This window comes from Pinus tabuliformis, chromosome X (assembly GCF_031772625.1).
Source record: "Pinus tabuliformis cultivar Carrire ecotype Pingquan chromosome X, CPIR1, whole genome shotgun sequence".
NCBI lineage: Eukaryota > Viridiplantae > Streptophyta > Pinopsida > Pinales > Pinaceae > Pinus > Pinus tabuliformis.
This window is the reverse complement of record NC_142308.1, coordinates 1,430,083,626-1,430,107,378: the sequence shown is the minus strand read 5'-3', so window position 1 is coordinate 1,430,107,378 and position 23,753 is coordinate 1,430,083,626.

The following is a 23,753-nucleotide window of genomic DNA, read 5'->3' as shown; positions in this document are numbered from 1 at the left end:
CCAAGGTGGGGTGACCTAAGACAACACACCAAAGATACAAGCAAAGGAAAACACAACGAAGAAAAAATAAGACACAATAAAGTGGTGTGATTTGAATAAGATCCCCACTCAAAATAAAAGTGAGTGTCGAGCCACGCGATCATTGTTGGCCGAACTTAAGGCTTTAGAGTGAGATGTGTGCTTTTACTTTGAGTTAGGACCGGACAAGAGGAATGAAAAAGGGAAGAAGATTATATATGTGGAGCCTGATGCCACTATTGCCACGACCAAGATCCAAAATATTGAGGCCAAAGATCCAAATGAAGGGGAGTGTCTTTTCTACTCACAAATGTTGCTGAAGGGTTCTCCACTAGAATTGATTAATGACAACGGCAACCAAAATAACCTCATTCTAGTATAGGTAATGAAACAGTTAAGCCTACTGACCAGACCACACTCGTAGCTATACACCATCGTGTGGCTTCAACAATGACAAGATCTAAATGTCAGCTAGTAGTGAAAAATTTCCTACAACATTAAGCCCTTTAGACATGAGGTAATGTGCAATATTTATACTCTTGAAGTATGTGATGTATTATTAAGCCAAAACATACTTGTGGAAGCATGATGTGATGTATGATACTAAACTTCACAGTATAATTATTACTCTGGGTAACAAGTTATAGAGGACATCATAGGTACCCTTCCCTAGCGTCATCTCTTTGATATTTCCTAAGAAATGCAGTAAGATCATCTCTTAGACCATGAAATTTGTTTTCTTTCTGATTTGATCTCAAGGTAAATGGAATATTGTAACCACATCAATGGCCCCTGGGAATGGTTCCTCCATGTAGCATCAATAGTTGGGTAAGGTTGTGGAAGAATACATGAACATCTTCTCCTCACCCACAAGGATACCCTTGCACTTTCAAGTCAAGAATTTGATCATTTTGATTCATAGAGCACCCCTACCAAATCAGTTGATATACTTCCACTCCATTATAGAAAATGAAGATATTAAGTGGCATGTCTAGGAGTTGTTGCAAAAAGGGAACATCTAACTAAGTTCCTCACCCAATAGGAGCCTAATTAAACTTGTACAAAAGAAGGAAGGGACCTCGAGGTTCTACATTGCTTATCAACCACTAAACAAAATCATTATCAAGGCCAAGTATCCAATCCAATGAATTAATCACCTTCTCGACTAGGTCAAAGGGGCCCAAGTATTTTAGCAAGACCGATATGAAGTCTGGTTATTAAAAAGTTCTAGTAAAACCCATAGATGTATGGAAGACTACTTTCAAATCCAAGGAAGATATTTTTGAATGGTTTGTCATGCCCTTCATGTTGAAAAATTCCCTTGCTACTTTTATGAGGCTGTTGAATGACACCTTGTGGCCCTTCAACAACTCGTTCATGTTTGTTTATCTGGATCACATCCTCATCATCAACAAGAGTTGGGAATAACACTTACAATACATTCAACAAGTCCTCCAAACCCTGTGGTAGCGCAAGCTGTGTTCAAACTTGGAGAAATGCACCTTTGGCATCACCAGGTCCAATATATGGTTTACATCATAGATGGAAAAGCTGTAAATGTGGATTCAACTAAGAGCTAAGTCATTTTGGATTGGATAGCCCTGACCACTCTAATAAAGCTTCACAACTTTTTTGGCCTCACAATCGTTTATCGGAGGTTGATGTTGGGATTCTCCCATATGACTTTCCCTTTCAATCAAATTTCCTAGGGTGAAGCAAAAACAAAGTTTTCCTGATTTGAGTCCCAATAGAAGGTGTTCATTTAGAAGAAGAACTGCTTCTACTCTACACCCATACTCGCACTACCAAACATGCAACAACCATTCGAAATTGAGATAGATGCCTCTTACTATGTTGTTGGTGAAATCTTCACCCAACATAGGCATCCAGAGGCCTATCATAGTGAGAAAGTTTTTGATACAATTCATAAGTACCCCACCTATGATAAATAGATCTATTCTATCGTGAAAGCTTGAAATCAATAGAAGCAATATATTCTGGGGAAGGAGATGATCATCCACACTGATCACCGACCTCTTCAGTTTATACAAAAAAAAGGAAAGTTGCAAAATAGTCGCCATCACATGTGGCCTACATTTCTACAACAATTCCACTTAAACATTAAATAAAAAAAGGGTAGCACTAATCATGTTGCATATTACCTTAACCCCCCCACCCCATTGTAGCGCTAACTATTGTTACCAACCCTTGTGGCCATGAGACTTCTCGCTGGTTGAAACTATATAAAAATGATTCAAAGTTCACCACCATATACCATATGCTATTGTATGGAAAGCAAGTTCTCGATTTCCACCCCCAGGATGCATTATAATGCTACCTAGGCCACATTTGTCTTCCTTCAAGCGAGTGTGCCAAGATTATTTGGAAGGCACACTATAGTGAGGTCGCAGGACACTTTCGTGTGTAGAAAACTATAGTCCTACTATAAACTTAGATTTATTAGCCAAAACTACGATAGGATGTTGGAAAATATATCAGATCCTACACTTCATGTGTCATCACCAAGCCAACTACCAACAATTAAGGCCTTCACACACCTCTTTCTACTCACAACCAACCCTAGGAATCCATCTCCATGGACTATCTATCTGGCATACCTTCTTGCAAGCATGGTAATGAATGTTTATTTATGGTCATGGACAAATGTTCTAAGATGGATATACTGGTAGCCTACAAGAAGAGTATCATAGTAGAGGACACTTACAAACTCTTTTTTGAATGAGTGTGTGTACATTTTGCGATACCCTAGACCATTATATCATATCCAAATAGCATGTTTCTGAGCATATTTTGGTCGAGCCTCTAGACACAATTAGGCACCAAGCTCACCAAGTCGACTACATTACATTCCCAAACTGATGGGTATACATAGGTCACCAATGAGCTGATAGTGCAGATACTCTGCATGTAAAACTCCAGGCATCCACTATTGGGTAAAATTAATTGCTTAATAAATAAATAAAACAACTAATCACCTAGATATTAATTATCAACCCAAGGAGCATCTTTTTATTTCAAGGCAATCAGAAAAATATATGCATAACAATGCCAACAACTAACACTGGTTCCATATGATTGTAATCTATACTATCAAGCTCATTCAATAACAAACAAAATGTAAGACATGAATAATAAATCTAAAATTAAAAAGAAGAAAGTAAATGACAAGAAAAACAATTACGTTAATCACACAATTTGAATCATCGCTAAATTAAATCACACCTTGCTGAATTGGAAATTTAAGATATTGCACTCAACATAATTCAAATGCTAATATAGAGCAACAAATCAAATGAAATCTAGAAATAGCAGGAAACAACAAATTAGCTAAAAGAAAGGAAATCTACCTTAAGGAATGACAATGAAATTGAAATAAATAAACACATAACTAGACTATTATAGATGTTCAAGGTAGCTTCTCATCCAAGGTTGTGGGCCCAACTACCGAAGACTCAGTTCTGCCTTGGGAAATAACTTAGATTAGATTACAAATAATAGATGTAGAACTCAATGGATAGCTTCCTTCACTAAAACATATGAGAGAAATATTTACAACATAATGAAGCTCTTGGCTTTGCCTCAAATTCAACAATAGTTCATCCTCTCATCTCTTATCTCTTATCTATTCTCCTACATCCTATCTAAGAATTGCCTATCTCCTATGTGCTAACTATCTCTCATTATTCCCCAATTATCCTTCTCAATTATCCTCTAATTCTCTTGTAATTATCCTCATATTATCCTCTTCTCTTTGATCTTGGTTTTCATTTAAATACGCAGAGAGCAAAGGGAAGTTACAATAGTGATTATTACAAAATGAATTCCATTACAAATTTGGATTATACAAAATGAATTGATCACCAAGATCATATCTTAAAGATCTTTCCATGATCATTCAACAGGAACAAGTCGAATTTGGTATTGCAAGTGGAAGAATTTGGAAAATGGCTGCAACAACAAATCTAAGAAAATATTCTTTGAAGAGCCTTTTGTTTCTCTTAACACATACCGAATTTTCAAAAACCGCACATAGAAAAACTAACTCGGTGCGTTCTAGACAAAACCCATGTTCCAGATTTTCTATATTCTCCGTCATTTGTTTGAAACGTTCAATGCAAAATTGTCACTTCCTTTTCCAGCAAATTTCTAAGTTGGAATATTTAATTGTGAGTTGGAGATTAAATTTGCAATATGGAAATGATCTTGGAGGCTAAAATCATGAGTGATGTTACGACAAATCCATTAGTAAACCATTATTGGTAAAATGATGCATAATAATCATCAATTTATTAAAAATAAAGGAGAAAAAATGTATTTATTCATAAGAGCATAAATGATTATAAAAGGGAATTATATGATAAATGATGTGATAAAGAATGGTAGAAATGGATGAAATAGGCATCAAAAAGTGAAAATAATAAGGATAAATTAGTGGCTCAACATCCACGAACTCGGGATGAGATCCTTCCCTATGTCTAGCATGAGTATAACAAATCTATCCATAGCTTGAGTGGTCATAGTCCTTTTCAAGTGGATCTGAGATTCCAATCATTGTGTCCGATTGATGTTGTCATCCCTCATGCGACTACATAGAAAAAATCCACACATGTATAGTTTGAGGTTGATAAAGAAACCGGATTTATTGAAATCATCTAACACATCAACCAATAGGTTCATGGCATATTGGAGAAGTATAATTCTGAGTACAAGAAATGACATGATCAAAGTGGCACACAAGTTTCAGGTGGGTGACAAAGTTTGGCTACATTTTTAGAAAAAAATCCTTACTCGAGCTCATTGGAAGCTTAGATCACTTTGATATGGGGCTTACACGATAACCAAGGATATCAGAGATAATTATCTTGAGCTTAGCATTACCCCATTGCTTGGGTTGCACTGAGTGTTCAATGTGGACTCCCTTCTGCCATACTTTCCACAATTACTAGACAAATCAGACATTTCAAAATAACTCACACAAATAGATATAAAACCGTGCACTACATGGAATATTCCACACCTAATTGGATCATGGACATTCAAATCAATAACACACTCCAACATAAGATCCAACTATATCGAGTTGTGAAAGCTGGCCAACTCCTGCACCAAGGAAAGTGGATGACCAGGGACCAAGATTAATAAAATTTTCCACATCTCATGGAGGCATTCAATGCAATGGGGACCATTTCTTCATAAGGAGGGAGGACTGATCTAGGTGGATATTGGTGGCCACGCACCTATTCAATTTGGACTCCCACCATTTTATCTTTCAGTTTCCTTAATTGTAGCACAATTTACTATTTTTGGTAGTTTTTCAAGTCGTGAACTTCCATAGTTGTTTATAGTTGAAATTTTCATTCCTTTAACAGATATTTATAATGAGGTATTCTACGCAGCAAGCGAATATAATATGCCAAATTTAACACCCCGGGATGTTGATGTACCAACTTACCCCAACAGGCCCTACAAACTTTTGGTGCTTCATCTCCTAGGGTTAGGTTTTTGGATGTTTAGGGTTTTCCATTATTTATCAATAATAAATAGGCCTTTTAGACTCATTGTAACATAGTTCAGAAGGCATGTATCTAGCACATCTCTTCTTAGAGACAAGCTACCATCACCTAAGCTAATTTATTTCCATTTCACATGTAAACAATTTTCAATATTTTGTTACTAATGAATTGAAGTTCTACTTTCATGGTATTTTTGTGTTTTTGTTAATATTTTTATTTCATTTCATTCCATCAAAAAATTTGGATCAACATTAACCTCTCATGCCTCATCAAGATCTCCTGCAACAACAACCGTCTCCTCAAGGCCAATTCTATGCTTGCCAAAAGGTTGCCCCTCCTCTCAATCCCAAAATGAGGAATAAGGGGAAAGGTAACCAGAATCCTCCACTTCAAGGAAACCAGGGAAACCAAGGTCATCAACCTAATTTCAATAAGCATGAATAGTATAATACTGCACCGAACAATAGCGTGGAGAAATGGAGTAAAGCAAGGCCCTTCGAACAAATAAAACTTGTTCTAGCTACAGTACTTATGGACATTATAATCATTATTTTCACCCTCTCACTTAGATGTAAAAATCACAAGAAGATTAAGAATCTACCTCTAGAGGGAAGTATGCTTTGGCTCCATCTACCCCTCCTTCCATGCAGCTAACAATGCTTACCAACCCCTTTCCTCACAAAGAATATGTTGCCTTCCAAGCTGAAAAAAATCCTCCACCTCCTCCCTCTCAACAACCAGGAAATGGGTTCGACCAAATCCTCATGATGAACTCTAAACATGTCAACCTTCAGACTTGGTCATGCCAATATTAGAAACCTCCAAAAAATCCACTAACTAATGCATAACCTCTAGTATCCACATAGCCTCTTTTGTCACAAAACAATACCTTACAAATCCCTCTACCTAAGGTATAGGTTTCAAAAAACATACCCAAAGGTCCCTTATGTAGAATGCCATCGACTCTCGTGCCACCCATACTTATATAATAGTATATGACATCACAATGTCCTGCTACTATGCCAATGCTGGAATTTCTCGAGATGTGCCCATATCAACGAAAAGATCTACTATCTGATTTACATGTTGTGGACCCTTCACATGATCACATGATCATTTCTGAGATTCACACTACAGATCATCCTATCCTTCTCGCTCTATTAACTTCAAGATACCTATCTCCATTAAGAATGTCATTGGTCAACGAGGTATCATTGATGAAGGAACCTTAAGTTTTGTGATTGTTTCTACTATGGGGAAACAATTTGGTTCTCCATATCTTTCACCATAAATTACCACTCTGGATGCATATGATAGTCACCCCTTGCAACCCCTTGGTCTCTACAAGAATTATCCCATGTCATTTCTTAGAAAATAGGTCATGGTTTATGTTAAAGTTATTAATGCCCCTCTCCACTATAGCCTATTTCTTGATCATAGTTTCATGTTTTCCGTTAAAATAATTTCATCTTCGGTATTTCGCACCATGAGCTTCTCCTCACAATGATAATATTGTCACCATCAATGAATTGATGTACTACGATCCTCAATCTCAAAAATCTACTCAAAATGTCGTTTCTTTGATGGCGGGTAATAATTTCATTTCTTTTTGACCGAGATATCTCTCGAAGCCTATAAAGGTTCCATGTTTCTAGGGGCATATTATGGCCCACCCGATGTTCCCATTGAACCTAGATCTTCCAATTTTTTCATGCTTCAATCATCATGGGCTACCAGAAATATTTCTACTACATATTCCTAGTAACTAACTCACTACCAACGTGTTTCTCAAGAATCAATTGTTGCATCAAGTTGTGTCCCTCCTGGACACCAATTATTTCATCAAATACCTTTCTTATTCCCACCACCCAACATATTTTCTATCTTGGTGATTACCATGTTGTTCCTCTGTATCATGATGTTTGGGGACCCTAGTTTGGTACATTGATGCTCCTCCAAACACCCCTCTCGATTAGCTCAAGCCTTATGTGGCTTTCAGTCAAGTACAACCATTTTCCACCACTCATGCCTCTTCTTCAATTCTAAAGTAAGCTCAACATGAAGCTACTTCTATTGGGAACGCATCTAGTGATTGGTATAAATCCCCAAAAGGTGGGAGAAAGGTAAATGGGACCTAAGTGGAAATCACTCCATAAAGAACCTAAGCCTACTACATGTTCATTGTGTGATGTTCATGACTGTGACAATAAATATTTCCCTCATCTTCCATGTATATAGAGGATGATTTTAGAAGACAAAATTCAACTATACTCTCATGTCCTTGAGGTGCAAGTCACCTTACATAAATCTTCCAAGAAAATTAAATTCTTAAGCACAAATCATCCTTGTGCTTTTTGCGATATGTACAAAAAAAATTCAGACCATTTTCATATTCTTAACCATTTTTGTGATGCTCTATAAATTATTTGTGAAACGGATTCCACTCGTAGTGACCTTTCCCATTCTCTACTTATGGTCCCTCACACCAATTCCTTACCAGGGAAGGAGGTAGCTCAAACCACTATCATTATTTCTACTCTTGATGTCAAAATGCTAAACACTTTTGTTCAAATTCCTTACCTATAATCATCCATGGGATTAGCTTCTTTAGGATCCATGGACTATTTTTAATATGCTTCTTTAGAACCATCCTCTTCAGACAATTTAGTCTCAATATTAGTGGGTTTTTCATCAACTTTTCATCTATCTCCTCGTCCTAATGATGCATATGTGAATCTTGTCTCCCACAATGATGCTTTCAGATGCTTCACCATTGTCATCATCAACTAGTTCTTCTTCCTCTTGTTCTCCCATTTCCATTCCATGAAGACATCATGGAAGCCATGACCACACCAGATTACACATGGGACGATATCCATCACTGGTCATATTTCCTTTCGCAGCAATCCCATCTCTAATATGTTTTGCAGTTAAAACAATTTATCCATGGTCAAGTAGACTAGTTTAAAAACCCTATTCTTGTGTGATATTATTTTGAAGAAGGTAACATGGCGAAGATTTAACCTACCATCAAGATCAACATCTTTAACAAACCAAGAGTTGAGGAGAAAATCACATTCAGGTCATAATGTACCCCAAAAGAAATTGATTCTTACACCAAGTTATTCATATAATTATGTGATATTTTCACCTGGTCTTACTCTCAAACGCCTGAACTTAATCTAGCCATTATTGAAAACCATATTGAAAAATGACCATACTGCATTCCATTCCATCATAAAAAAATGCCAAACGATCCTTCCAAACGACATATGATTAAGCCTTAAACTGATAAGCTAAAGCAAGCACGATTTATTTACCTTATTGAATATACTTCTTGGGTCCCTAAATTTTTTCTTGTTTTTAAGAAATTCTGCAGCATCTGTGTTTTTACAAACTTTCATGATATTAATAAAGCTTTCACCAAAGTCAATTTGTGCACACCTTTTACTCACAAAATCATCAATGAGTGTGTGGGACATGAGGTCCTTTAATTTATGTATCGATTATCCAAGTACAACCAAATTAGTATTCTCTTTGTACATAAAAAAATAAACTTTCACTAGTATGTTGGGAAGTTTCACTTTTAATCTTATGCCTTTTGGTTAAAAGAACACTAGGGCCACTTTTTAGTGCTCTATGTATTATCTTTTTAACAAGCTGGCTCACATTATCCTTGTGTATCGATGATGTCACTGATTTTCTAAAAATATGGACATGACACCTTAACGATTTACGTACCATTTTCTTATGACATTGTAAGAATAACATATGACTTAATCCCCGTATGCATGTCTTTTGCATTCTTTCTAGTAGACTTTTTAGCTTCATTTTCTCCTAAGCTGGGATCTGTGTTGATCCCCTTGAAGTTCAATCCATCCTCGAACTTCATCCCCCTCACAACATTTGCTACTTGCAGAGCCTTCAAGGAAAATCTACTTTTTTCAATAGATTCATTCCTGACTATGGAACCACCGATCATGGGTTTCCTCAAATCCTATGATCTGAAATTCCATTTGTTTGGGATGAATAAGCTCAACAATTTTTTATGCACTTAAATGAGCTCTCGCCTCCACTCCTTTTATTAGACCACCCAACCTTGAGAAGGATTTCATCTTGTACATCTCAACTTCCACCTATGCGGTCGTTGGGGTCGTGGTTTAAGAAGACATAGATGGGAATGAAAATGTGATCTATAATGTGAGTAATAACCTTAGTGGACCCCGTATGCCCTATTCTCATGAGGAAAAGTTGACTTCACTATTGTGGTCTCCATTTAGAAACTTTATCATTATACCCTCACGCATATCACCAAGGTGGTTACTAATTCCAACCCCATGGAATTCTTATTCAGTCGAAAGGTCATCAATGGGAAGTATGCCTATTATATTGTAATCCTTCAAGAGTTTGATTTAGAATTTGTAACACCTAAATGTGAGAAAGGATTAGCCCTCTTCGATTTCATAAATGAATTTCCTACTAGTACACAGGATCAACCTGCGAATGATTATTTTCTTGTTGATCAGTTTCTCAGTATATCCTCTCACGACCCATAGTATTGTGATACCCTTACTTTAAAACCCATAAATGTTTCACCCATCTCACTCATGTTGATTGACGATAGATTTGATAAAAATTCCCTTGTTACCTTGATATAGGTGATGATATTTATCATCATGGTGTTGATACCATCCTCTATCATTTTCTCACCCTTGCTGAAGAAGAGAAAGTGTCCAAGGCTTTTCATGGTGGATATTGTAGTGGTCATCTCTCTAGAATGGCTATTTGTCATAAAATCATGCCTGCCTATTAATCTCAACCATCTTTGTTTAGAGATTACTCTCAGGTGGTTAATAATTGTCCTAATTTCCAACTCTTTGCCCCAAAGGCTTGAGTTCCACTAACTCCTTTACACTTTGTTATCGCAGTCGGTCCTTTCTTCAAATGGGCCATCAATTTCATCGTGTGTCAACCCACTACTTGTAATAGTCATAAATATATTATTGTGGACATTAACTATTGAACAAATGGTTTGAAGCCATGGCTATCTTCAATAACACAACAACTACTATAACCCTCTCCTTTTTCGACCATGTCATCACTCATTTTGGGGTTCCAAAATAATTTCCCTCTAACCATGGTTGACTATTTGAATATGAGATTTCACTTTAGATATTGTCATTGTTATATTTTGAACATCAATATTCATAATATTATTAACGATAAGGGAATGATCCAGTTCAAGTAGTTAACAAAATACTTAAGAATATGCTTCAACAGATGGTGAATAAACACAATACCAAGTGGCATTTAATGCTCTTCCTTGCATTGTGGGAATATAGAAATTATATCAAAACTTCAACCAGGTTCACTCTTTAGCACCTCGTCCACCCAAAGAAAACTTTTAAGCAAGCATACGAGAATTCATCTTCTTATTCGGTTGGTGACGATCCACCTAAAAGTAATAAAAATAGAAGAAAAAGTTTATAATTCTCCTCATATCTGCAAAAAAATGCCTTTAAAATCCATGTAAAAGAGACTCTACAAATTCTAAAAAATACGTGACAATTGGTAAGGAAATAAAACCCCATGGAATTTAAGTTATTTTTATTAAAATGGAAGAATACACCTACTTGGGAAGAATGCATAATTGGGTCCATATCACCCCCCTTTATGGAATGATTTATTTTATTCTGTATGCTTCAACAATTGTTCTCTCTCTTGCTCGTTGCAATGGATAGAATAAAGAGTGAATTAGTGAACTCAAACTAGGAACTCAAGAGTCATAGGAGGATAGTGACAACGATGAAATGGTCATGTGTAGCAAATGAGGATAAACCTCCTTATTTATAATCATATGATAGGATATATTTAGATATGGAGAAATAATAAAAAAAATTGTTATAGCTCCAAATCTCACTCTTATGGTTTGTGATGCTGCACTCATGGCCTAGGGCAACCCCTCCTTCTAGACCTGGTCCTAAAATTTAAAAAACAATGTTTTATTCCCCATACGCGACATTGCCCTGAGTTAAACGCGTGTACACGCGGGTCTGTGTATACCCAACCCACGTGTATGCATTAAAACACTTAAAAAATAAATAATTCCTCATTTTCAGGCGGAGATCGCGGGTTTTACCTGCTGATCACCTGTTAGTGCCCGTGGCCCAACTATTCCCAACCAACTCCTAACTAAAAAACTACTTTGGAGATGGTATAAAAAGACATCAAAGGGAAGGCCTATGGAGGGAGAAAAGAAGAGCAAGATTATTATGTTGAGATTTTCCCCATAGACCAGGTCTGAAGTCCTTGGTGCTTTCTGCACTTCCCCCATTTTGCATAGGAAACCCTTGTTTCCATGTGTATTGGAGATCATTCATCCTTTATGTCATCATTGAGTAAGACTTGGAAGGAGCTCTTTTTGGAGGCTTGAGGCTGGAACGAATCTGGGAGGAAGCTTTGCTTGCAGCCTGCTGAAGGTGTTTCAGGTGATATCTTTCCGTTATATGTACTTTATTTGCCTTTATATAAAAGAAACACGTCTTGGTTCCCGAAACAATCTTTCTTTATGCTTATGAGATTCTTGTCTTGAACTCTTATGCAAGTAGTTACTTAAAGATTTTTATAACTAACTTTATAGCATGAAGATGGTTTTCATATAAGTATTTGTCCATGTACTGTTGTGTTCTTTGATTTGTTTGTTTTACAGGTCAAAGAAGAAGAAGGGAACTCCAAGAAGGGTTTGGACCCTAAAGGCCTTCTCAAACGTAGGACCTTAGGTACGTACCCTAAACATTAGAATTTGCTTAAAGTGAAGATAATGGCTGTGTGTGTGTTTCTTTGAATAAGCAATTTTCAGTCTGGTAGAGTCTTAACCCAAAGGACCCTAGGGGTATTTTCCCTTGAACCAGAATTGGCGACTATACTAGGGAACAACACTCTTGTTGTTCCTAGTTTGGGTAGCCTTCAAGCCAATCAAGGCTCAGCCTCTCTGTTTGCTGGTTCTGACTGCCTGATCTGTTCTTGAACTCTAACCTTTTCCAGTTTTTTCAGTCTGTGTTTTTTTATTTTTCTTGAAAGTCTTCATATACGTTGTTTTGCTGGATTACAGAAGCGTATATACGCAAGTTGTACTAAGTGAACCCGCGTATAAGCAGGTTTCCTCAGTTACAGTAGCGTGTACACGCACTCTGCACATCACTGCAGGCGCGTATACTATATAATTTTTAGGATTTATAAATTTTCTTTTTGTTGAATGTTTGTCTGGTGGTTTGGGTCAGTTTCAAGCAGTCATTTTCCAGTAACAGTCCTCTGTTTAACAGGGGGCAGCTTGTTCTGAACTCTCTCTAGTTATAAGGAGTATTAGTCTTGTTTTCGTTGATTGCAAGCGTCATTGATTTTTGACACACAAGATTTCTGGTTAAGAATCTTGACTGCTCTGTTTTGGCAGAGTAGGAAGATTGGATTTCAAGCTTTGTGTTCATTTTTGTTTTGATGACCTTTGTGTTTGCTTAACGAAACCATTTTTGTGACCATTTTCTCCTTCGTTTCGGGAAAGTTGTTTGATACCATTTTCTTGAAACTTGTCTTTTGATGTTTTGGACTTTCATTGCTGCTTTTGATTGTCAAAAAAGCGATTTAAAACACATTTATTTTTTTGAGTTTTCATCATTTGAAAGGTGTCAATTCACAAAAGTGTTTGGTTGCCTATTTATCAATCATTGGTGTCAGTATTTTTGAGCGCTTTCCTTTGAAAAAGACTTTTTGGTTTGATTGAAAGAAAATGTTTTGAAAGTTTTGAGTTTCGCTTTCTTAAACTTGCTTTTAATTTGATTTCCTTTTTTGCGAAGTGAAAGTGCTTTGTTTTTATCTTAGAACTTGTTTTTATTGTTTGGACGAAATGATTGGTAACACATCATTTTCTATCTAAGCATTTTAGTGGCAAGACAAAATTGGGTAAAGCAGCAACTTTCCTTCTTTGTTTTTAGAGTAGTCTTTAAATCTTGCATCCACATATAGTTCTTGCATTAGGATAAATTTGCATCTCTTTTTAGGCATATATAGTTTTGTTAGTTTTTGTGAGTGTGGAGTCTGAAAAGAAAAGAAAAATTTGTTTATATTAGAAGTACCTCTGAACCTCATAGAAATTGCTCTTCATCGAAAACAAAAAGTGCATGTGCATGTAGCTAAGTTTTATTAATTTCTTTTGCGTCCATAAAAACACCACAAGTTTCATCTCCATTACCCTGTGACTTAAAGAACAACCTAATAAAATAAAGCGCTAAATTAAAATCCACTAGAACTTTTTTGTTTTAGTCAGTTACACCAACAAGTTTAGGATTTTAGGGCCTTGGATTAGGCGAGTGGAGAGTTAACTCTCCAAGGCCACATAAAACGTCAAACATAAGAGTCTGATTAACGAGAGAAAATCCAATAGCGTTAGGAAGTCCAGGAAAGCTCCGGATCTGGGAGTTAATCACGAGGGTCTGTGAAGACAGGGAAGAGATATATCCCCTCTCCTACTTGTCCGAACTTACCTCACGACTGTTCCGCCTGGCTTCTGCGACGAGTTGGTATCCATAGTTGCCTCTCCTAGGGATCTGCATAGGTGGCTACGGAGGGGAATCCCGTGGCACCTGAGGTCGACGTTGCATCACTCTCGACAGTACTACTGGAGGGCACCCTTGCGATGCTTGGGGGCTTGCACCGGCGCAGGCTGTTGTTAGGAGGTCAGCGTAACTTCCTCTGATACCTTCGCTGATAGGACTGGGCCCTCATCATCCCAGACTATCTTCGGAAGGCCCTTTGATTCACTTTCTCGTATTTTGGTGTCCAGTCCTAATCACCCGGAGCGGAAATACGTGGAAGTTGTTTGACTGGCTGTATCTTTAGGGACTTTATAGTGTGTGCTCTGTGCTCCTAGTTGGCCTAGCTTTTAATTTTTTTGAGTCTTTAGTTAGATTATCACAAAAAATTCAAAGTGGCTGACCGATCTCCAAGACGGTCTCGAAGACTTCGTGGTCTCTCGCCACCTAGTTTAGAGCCTTCTCCTAGAAGGCAAAGAGGCAATACTACCAGTAGGGTCCGTCCCACGCCCTTTGACGCATCGGGGATTGATCCTCCCCTCGGGGACATTAGTGGCCAAGCAAGACCTGGTACTTCTGAGCAAGAGAGGGATACTCCAGTCCTTTCTCGAGTTCGCTTTCAAGCGGAGAATAACGTAGAGGTAGAAGAACTTTCAGAATCATTACTGGTTCCAAATTCTCCTCTACCATTTAGTCATCCAGACGTATTGCAATACGTTGGGACTCCGTCACATAGACCAGCAAGTCCAGGTTACGCTACGCGCTTACCATTCATGACCACTACTTGAAGCATGGCTTCTACGAGTGCTACAACTATGCAAACCCCTACATCGGTGCAAGGGGGAGGAACCATTTCCATCCCCTCCACTTCCTTGTTTGGATATTTTGCGAGAACATCTCTACTTGGGTCTACCTCCATTCCGTCCACGAGTGGAAATGCCCAAACCAATGCTTTTCGTACTGGACTCTTCTCTTTTGGCACCCAATCACAGGGTATTCCATCGGTTCCGTTTAGTGCGGCTACGTCCATGATGGGCGGATCAGCCTCATTCCAGGGTTTTCCTTTCGGAAGTGGTCATATACCAGATTCCAACTCGACGGTAGGATCCATGCCTTTTTCTTCTATAGGACAAAGCAGCAATCCTTTTCAAGGTTGGAATAACCCTGGGGTTAGTAGTGCAGGAACTGGGAATCCATTTATTGGCCAACAAGGGAATAGGCCGTACACCATGGTTAGTTCATTTCAAAGTATTCCTCCCCTTGCTTCGGCTTGGAACCCATATCAGGGGTTATCAAATCCTTGCCATTCTTTAGGAGGAAACTTTGCGGGCTATGGAGGTTATACGGCAGGAGTTGGTCAAACTCCGAATTTTGCTGGACCACAAGGCTTGCCTTTTGGTTCAGCCGGTTCTACTGGTCACTTCGGGCAGCCTGGTGCCTCCCAAATCCCAGGAGAATCTTTTCAGAACTTTGGGAGTTTTTCCTAGTCCGGGTGGAATCCCCTAGGTCCTCCTAGGCTTCCGTTTCTGGCAACGTTAAACTTGCCAGATCTCACAAAGTTAACAAATGACCCAATCAGGTATAATCCGTCCTGGCCTCCGGTCCCAACCAAACTCCCTTCGGACATTCCAAAATTCGAAGGGAAGAGTGGTGAGGACCCGGGCGACCACGTGACCACATTCCATCTGTGGTGCTCATCCAACTCCCTCATCGAGGATTCGATTAGGTTGAGACTCTTTCAGCGCACCTTGACTGGTAATGCGGCCAAGTGGTATATAGAGTTGCCAGGAGGCAGCTTTACATCGTTCACCGACTTAGCCAATATTTTCTTAAATCACTTCCAGTTGCCTGTCCGCTATGACGCCGGAACCGAACTTCTGGCCACCTTTCGTCAGGATAAGGCAACCCACATTTCTGATCACATTCAAGAATGGAGACGGAGAAAGAGGCTCATTAAAGCCGAAATCCCTCCGGAGTACTGTCTAGAGTGGTTTTTGAATTCTTTACAACCCGAGATCTCCAAGGATGTCTCCGTGTCTGGGGTCTATTCTGAGGAGCAAGCCATTTTCAGGGCCCAGCAGTTAGAACTGATTTACTCTCAGTCTGGGATCCTCCAAAAGTACTTGCCAGATGCTCCTGGATCTAAGGTTGATTTATCTAAGCCGAAGCCAGGTCCGTACGCAGACGGTATCGTTGGGTCAGTAGACACATCTACAGTGAACTTGTTGAATCAATTGCAGCAGTTGTCTTTGCAAACTGCTTCTAACAACCAAGTCACATTGTCTAATCCTCGCGCTTCCCAAACTTCTTCAATTAATGCCGTCCAATCTGATAACCCCAAAGGAAATCAAAATTCCAATGGGAAAAAGAAAGGACGTGGTAAGATAAAGAACTTGGATGGGAAGCCCGATGCAAATAAATCCGGCAACAACGCTGGTGGTGGTAAAGGTGAGTCGAGAAAGAAAGTTAAGTTTCCTTGCAAGTTATGTCGTGGGGACCATCTAACTCATCTCTGCCCTAGAATTGAAGACGCTCAGCGCTTGTTAGGACAGCAAGGGACTTCTAGTTCGCAAGCTGTATTAACTAACCTGTTTCCCCAAGGGCAACAACTTCTTGCTGGCGCAAATTCAAATCCTGGGACCTCCTCAGGGGGCAACCAGGAAGGGGACAAGTCATCGAATGTTTTCATGATGGGTGCTCACGCTAATGTGGCCACACGATCATGCGATTATGGTGAAGGTGAAAATTCTAAGGGTAAATCAGTTCCCGAAACCAACAACCCACTTCATATTGAGCGACCTTCTGTTGAGACTATACCTCGGGTACCGAAAGGTTCCGCAAAACGCGCGACTATCAACCCTAATATTAGGGCAGCCCAGAATTACTCCATTGTTGAGGATCTGGCCCAGAGTCCATGTGCTATGTCCGCGTTAGAGGTTCTCCAGTCATGTCCCGCTCAACGAAGTGCCTTGCTATCGGCAATGGGGGCAATGGATCCAAGTAACTCCTTAGCTCTCACTTTTGATATGAGTAATGTCAAAAAGAGACTTTCTCATCACATGGCTTTCCAGATAAAGTCTACCTACCAGAAAACGAATATTTTTCGGACGGTTGTAGATGAGGGAGCTTCCACGTGTGTCATGTCTATGTCATGCTGCAAGGCCATTGGATCACCATCGGTTGTTCCTTCACCTACCCTATTGACAACATTTGATGGTCACTCTCATAGGCCATATGGGATTATCCCGACCTTTCCTATATGTGTTGGAGGAAAGGTCGTTAATATTGAAGTAGAGGTCATAGACGCTAACCTAGACTATAATCTCCTATTAGGAAGGAACTGGGTATACGAGATGGATGCCGTGGTTTCGACTCTGTTTTGTGTCATTTGCTTTCCTCATGAGGGGAAAATCGTCAAGGTTGACCAATTGGACTATTGTCCTGTTGATCCTCAAGCAAACTCTGACTCTACTATTCCTTTGGTGGGTAATCCCCGTCCGCCTACTGAGAGTCTAGGAGTCGGGATGTACTCTTCATTGATGGGTACGTTTAATCTTCCCCCTCCTACAGCCGGTATAGCTACAATTTCATCCTCCAGGGATCCTTTACAGAGAGAGTTTATCCAAACTCCTTATTCTTCGAATCCTGGAACCTTAGCTTCATCTGCGACCACATCAGGTGACGACAAGGTGGGTGAAATAGAATCTCTTATATCTACAGTGGAACCTAGATGCGAATCTATCGATAACTCTGTAGATAACCATTCTACTATTTCCTTTGGGAAAGAAATAGATGGTGATGTGGCTCATTTTCGGACCCTTGATTCCACCTTTGCATCGGATTGCTCGGATATTGTTTTTCCATCGGATGAAGCGGTATTCGAAGCAATGACGGCCGTAGATCGACCTTTGGAAGATTTACATCGTCGGTTACACTTTCATTCCCCTGTGCATCAAGTAGAATCTCGGTCCTCCAGTTCGACTAGTGATGTTTGTACGGTCCCTTTGGCTCCAACACATTCATTTGCCGAAGAGAGTATATTGATTGGTTCGATCATCGTACCTATAAACATCCCTAGGAGTCAGTGGGCGGAGCCTCCTGATGGGCTCTACCTAAAGAAGTATTTTGCTTAGTTTTACCAGGAAATGGCTTCTTTGTATTTTATGTATATTTGTACATATATTATCGAGCGTTTTCTGAGATCAACACTTTTGGTCTGCTTTGGCAGGTGTTGATGGATGATTTGGTTTATTTTGGGTTCGCCGATGGTGATAGTCGGCACACTCGGAATCTTGCTTCCACAGCTTGGGTACTTTATTACCCAACTGGTCAGTTGATGATATCGAGAGGCGTGTGTATCGGTCCTGCTTCAAACAATATGGCCGAGTATACATCTGTTATCAATTTATTATCCGAGGCAATCTCTTATGGGATCGACTCATTGGTAGTATATCTTGATTCTCAATTGATAGTGTCTCAGTTAAATAACATTTATCGGGTTAGAGATCCATTATTATACCGCCAATATTTAAGGGTGAGGTTGTTGCAAAGATCATTTATTTACATTAATTATTTGCACATTCCAAGATCTCAAAATTGGTTAGTTGATTCTATCGCTAATCAAGCATTAGACTGGCATATCAATCATTCATCATCATAAAATCATGCATCAGAAAGTCAAAATGTATATATATATATATCATAAAACGCCTCGAGTGTACATATGTGTGTCCAAAAATATACAAAATTGGGACTCAAATGCCCATAATCATGTCAGGCATATCTAGCGCCTCGGCTTAGGATGAGCATCTAAGTATGTCACTATAGCATGGGCCACGCGCCGAAAGATGCGAACCCAGTCACGTGGCATGCCAACCACATGACGCTGCATATCCGGAGGAAGATCCTCTATCTCGGCCATCGGTACTTGGCAGCTCAGTCTCGCCAAGTGTCGTTGGACGTTGTTCAGGGTCCGTTCTGTATCCGCAGCCGCCTCTTCGGCTCCTCGGCCACGCCGTCCATGCCGCGGGAATCCATCTGGTCGTACAGGCCCAATGTCTGGAACATGATCATCATATTAGTCATTCGAATCTCATCAAAAAATATTTTTCAAAATTCATCATTATATTTGAAAAATCCAAAAAAATCATAAAAACATAAAAAAAAATCTTACCAATCTCGCCCCATGCTGCATTTGGTGGTAACACTAGATCAGGATCTCCTCGGAAATCCAGTCCGGCATAGGGGTAGTCATCCACGACGATGATCTGCTGCTCCCACCAAGCAAAGAAATCATCGTCAAATGCATTCCTTGGGACTTCCCCACCCCCCAAACGTTTCATCAAGTCAGCCCACCGGCCCATGCGTGGATCACGTGGACTACTGATGGCCACTGCTACCCTGGGGCGGAGTGCGGGAACCTTCTCGAAGAAGAAAGTGCACAAGATGCTTCCGAACCCGAAATTCTTGGTCTGTCCCCTCCTGATAGAAGTGAGTTGTTCCTTCATGTTGGCAAGGAGAGGAGTACACCAGTCAAACACTGTAGTGAGACAGTCCACTGCCACGCTCATATTTACCCGTGACGCCTGATGTAGTGAGGATGATCCGTTCACTCGAGCTATAGTGAACAAGATTATCCTGAGTGACAAACTCGCCACATGTGGGATAGAGATCTGGCTCCCAACCTTTCGGTGACCCGGGCAATAAATCTGTACATAGTCATCTACACTGAGGCTATTCCGTGTCCTGCCCCGGGAATGTACTACCTCTCCCCTTCGGGAAAGGCCCGTGATAAAATATATGTCTTCCACTTCTACCCTGAGTGGCATCTAATCAATCACAAATGCTTCCTCATCGACATCCCAATAATCAATGAGTCTCTCGAGCAAACGCGTGTTGGCTTTCATATTTGGCAATTTGAAGAATTTTAGCAACCCGCATCCCCGTAGGGCATCTAATGCCTCATCATTGTTCATAACTTCATTATCCACGGCTGAGTGCTCTCTTTCACGCCATGTGAGAGTCATCCTGGAAGAAAAAATCATTTTCATCCGTTAGTTTTGTGTATAAAATTAGTTTGCTGCGCACACGTAGGTTCCTTTATATACAGTCACGTGTAGGGCCGTCGTATACGCGATTTCTATATAGCCAAACCGCGTGTATGCCGCAAAGGAATTTTTTGCAAAAATCCAACGGTAAAACATCAATTAAATTTCAAAAAAATTATCACGATTAATTGCAAGACAAGTTTAGTGCTTACCTGGAAGTTTTCGGCAAGTTTGAACAGTTGGAAGAGTCACAGGGAAGTTTGCTCCTTTTGATCCACAATTTTTGCTCTCCAAGTCAAACGGTGAAAATGGTGAGTCCAAAATTTCTTTTTATAAGTTTTGAAAATGCAAAATTTTTTCAAAATTTTATTTTGTTTGGTCTCATGTCACTTTTAACTTGGGAGCTTGGAATGTCAAGATTGGGTTGTTTTTCAGGACATTTTGGACATTTTTTTTTTCGACGGTTCGAGACGGTGCCATGACTGCTGACCTGTCATGGCAGATATCGTGTTTTCACTGGCATATAGGTTAGGGACACCATTTTTCCGTTGCATTATGCATACTAGCCTCCATTTGACCGATACATCTGCCATAGGGTCGACCCCATCGTGTTATGGTTCGTAAGCCATTTTTCACTCGCCGATTCTTTAAATCATGACACGATGGTAGAGCCATACCTTTACATGGGCTTCGTAGTTAGCACCTCACTGACATTTGTTGCCCATGCTGCTTCGTTTTGAGTAGGCTCGGGAGTCCTCTGTAGTCCCGCCATGACTTATGCGTTGAAGACTCATTCCTCTTTGCTTCTTCGCTTCGTTCTGGCCTTATACCCTAGAGGCTCCTATGTGTGTTGAGTTGTACTTCTGCATTGCATGTTGACCATTTGCACCTTTTGGCCTAGAACCGGCTTCACTTGGACTCGTGTTTAAGCCAACTTTTGACCATGACGTCTGCAAAATCAACCTTGCATACCTTTGAATTCTGCAGCTTGACATACCTTGATCCGTGGAAGGAACATACCTCTGAGTGTCACTGACCAGTTTTCACCTCCCTGCATTGAGCATAGGAATGTTCCTTTCCCAAGAACTAGATCATCTATTTCACCGACACTCATTCTTTCCACTGTACCATAGCATTCTTTTATTCTTTTTCCGGCTTATCAGAAAAAGACAAAAAAAATAAATATTCCAAAAAAGAGCGGGAACAGGGACATTATTTCCATTTATTGTTGGCAGCTAGAGTCAGTTGTGTCGCCCTTGAACAAAGCACTCAAAACAAAGTCTCCTCTGCATGGGTGGGATTTAGTTTGACTTAGGTACGCCATAACCTTGTTATCGAGTCTGTTCTCCCCCGATTGGTTATCTCTTCCAATCATATGGAGGGTTCGTTCGTGCCTCCTGCATGACGAACTTATACAGATTCATTATATGCTGCCACATAGTCACATTGAGTCGTGCTTTTGTTCAAGGGAAGTTAGCCTGAGTCGGCCTTTCTGCGGTGTCTCTTGACTCATTTTCAGTCGGCCATCCCTGGTTGTCAGTATCATGTCTATCATCACATCAGTTATATTGGTCCTTTACTCGTGCCGTTTTGAGAAGGTCCCCATTGACTTCTTGCTGGCAGGTCTTGTCCTTATCGACGACGACACCTTGCTCTGAGGACAGGCCTAGAGCCGCACCCTGGCCCTATTTTCATTATTGATAGGTCACCTTGTGCTCAGCATCGATCAATATCATGGGTCTTTGATTGAGTGGTTTCCCTTGTGTTCGACATCAACATACATTATCACACATTGGGATTCGTGCAGTACCTTGGTTTCCATTTGACCCTATTGGTGGATACCTTGCCTCTGTGTCAGCTTTCATTATTGGTTGGTTTAGAGGGTTTCTGCCGTGCGCTAGCCACATCCTGTGTACGCCAGAAACGTACTTTGATTGGGTTACTACATCTTTTTCGTCTGATTCCTTCCACATTATTGGCCTACGGGTTACACTCGCGCTAGATTGATGGAGGATGCCTTAATGCCTTCCTTCTAGCAGATCTTTCCCTATCGACTCCGACTCATTGCTCTGGGGCAAAGATCTAGAGTCCATTTGGTAGTACCTTGGGGTTTGCAGTCATTAGTGGCAGATTCCTCGCTATCGACAGTGGGAAACCTTCATTGTCTCCTGATTGATAGATTCTTACAGGTGTTCGACTTCAGCTCATCTATTCACACTTGTTAGATTGTACTGGGTACCTTGACGCTCATTATCATTATCGGTGAGTAGTCTCGCGTTTGTTAATGGTATACATCAATGACCGGTAATCAAACGATTTCTCACATGGTCGACTTCAGATCATTTATTCCCATGGTGTAGAAATGTACCACGGCGATCGGTGAAGACCTCAGGTTGTATCAGCATTTATTGGTTCACTTGACAGTTGCTCCTGTTACTCCTAGTTGATACCACTCCACCTTATATGTTGCAGTCAGTCATGGCGACATTCTATATGCTGGCACCTGAGTTTGCAGTGTAGTGCCATCCTATTCCATCATGTTCAGTTGGTACCTTTTGGGATCAGCCTTTGATATCAGTGATCCGTTGCATCTTTCAGCATCATTGATAGTCTTATATGTGATATTCAGACATGTACTTACTCATTATGATCAGATGATCCATTATGTATCTTCCAGTCATTTATACTTGTATACTTAGTGGATCCGCTTGTACTTGATATGCGGACATGCTTTACTTTTCCTGAGCATGGGTATGCCCGCCTCAGACAGTGTTTCTTTCTGATCTCCTTTCGGTGGCTTGGCAGGCTGAATTCTGGTACAATCCTCCTTGGTTTTTCGACAGAGTTCCTTTCCATGTACTTACATAATATATTTCGGCCATCATGTTCCCCTTCTGACCTCATATATTAGAGGGCATCTGTTATAGCTCCAAATCTCACTCTTATGGTTTGTGATGCTACACTCATGGCCTAGGGCAACCCCTCCTTCCAGACCTGGTCCTAAAATTTAAAAAACAGTGTTTTATTCCATATACGCGACATTGCCCTGAGTTAAACGCGTGTACACGCGGGTCTGTGTATACCCAACCTACGTGTATGTATTAAAAAACTTAAAAAATAAATAATTCTTCATTTTCGGGCAGAGATCGCGGGTTTTACCTGCTGATCACCTGCTGTGCCCATGGCCCAACTGTTCCCAACCAACTCCTAACTAAAAAACTACTTTGGAGATGGTATAAAAAGACATCAAAGGGAAGGCCTACAGAGGGAGAAAAGAAGAGCAAGATTATTATGTTGAGATTTTCCCCATAGACCAGGTCTGAAGTCCTTGGTGCTTTCTGCACTTCCCCCATTTTGCATAGGAAACCCTTGTTTCCATGTGTATTGGTGATCATTCATCCTTTATGTCATCATTGAGTAAGACTTGGAAGGAGCTCTTATTGGAGGCTTGAGGCTGGAACGAATCCGGGAGGAAGCTTTGCTTGGAGCCTGCTGAAGGTGTTTCAGGTGATATCTTTCCGTTATATGTACTTTATTTGCCTTTATATAAAAGAAACACGTCTTGGTTC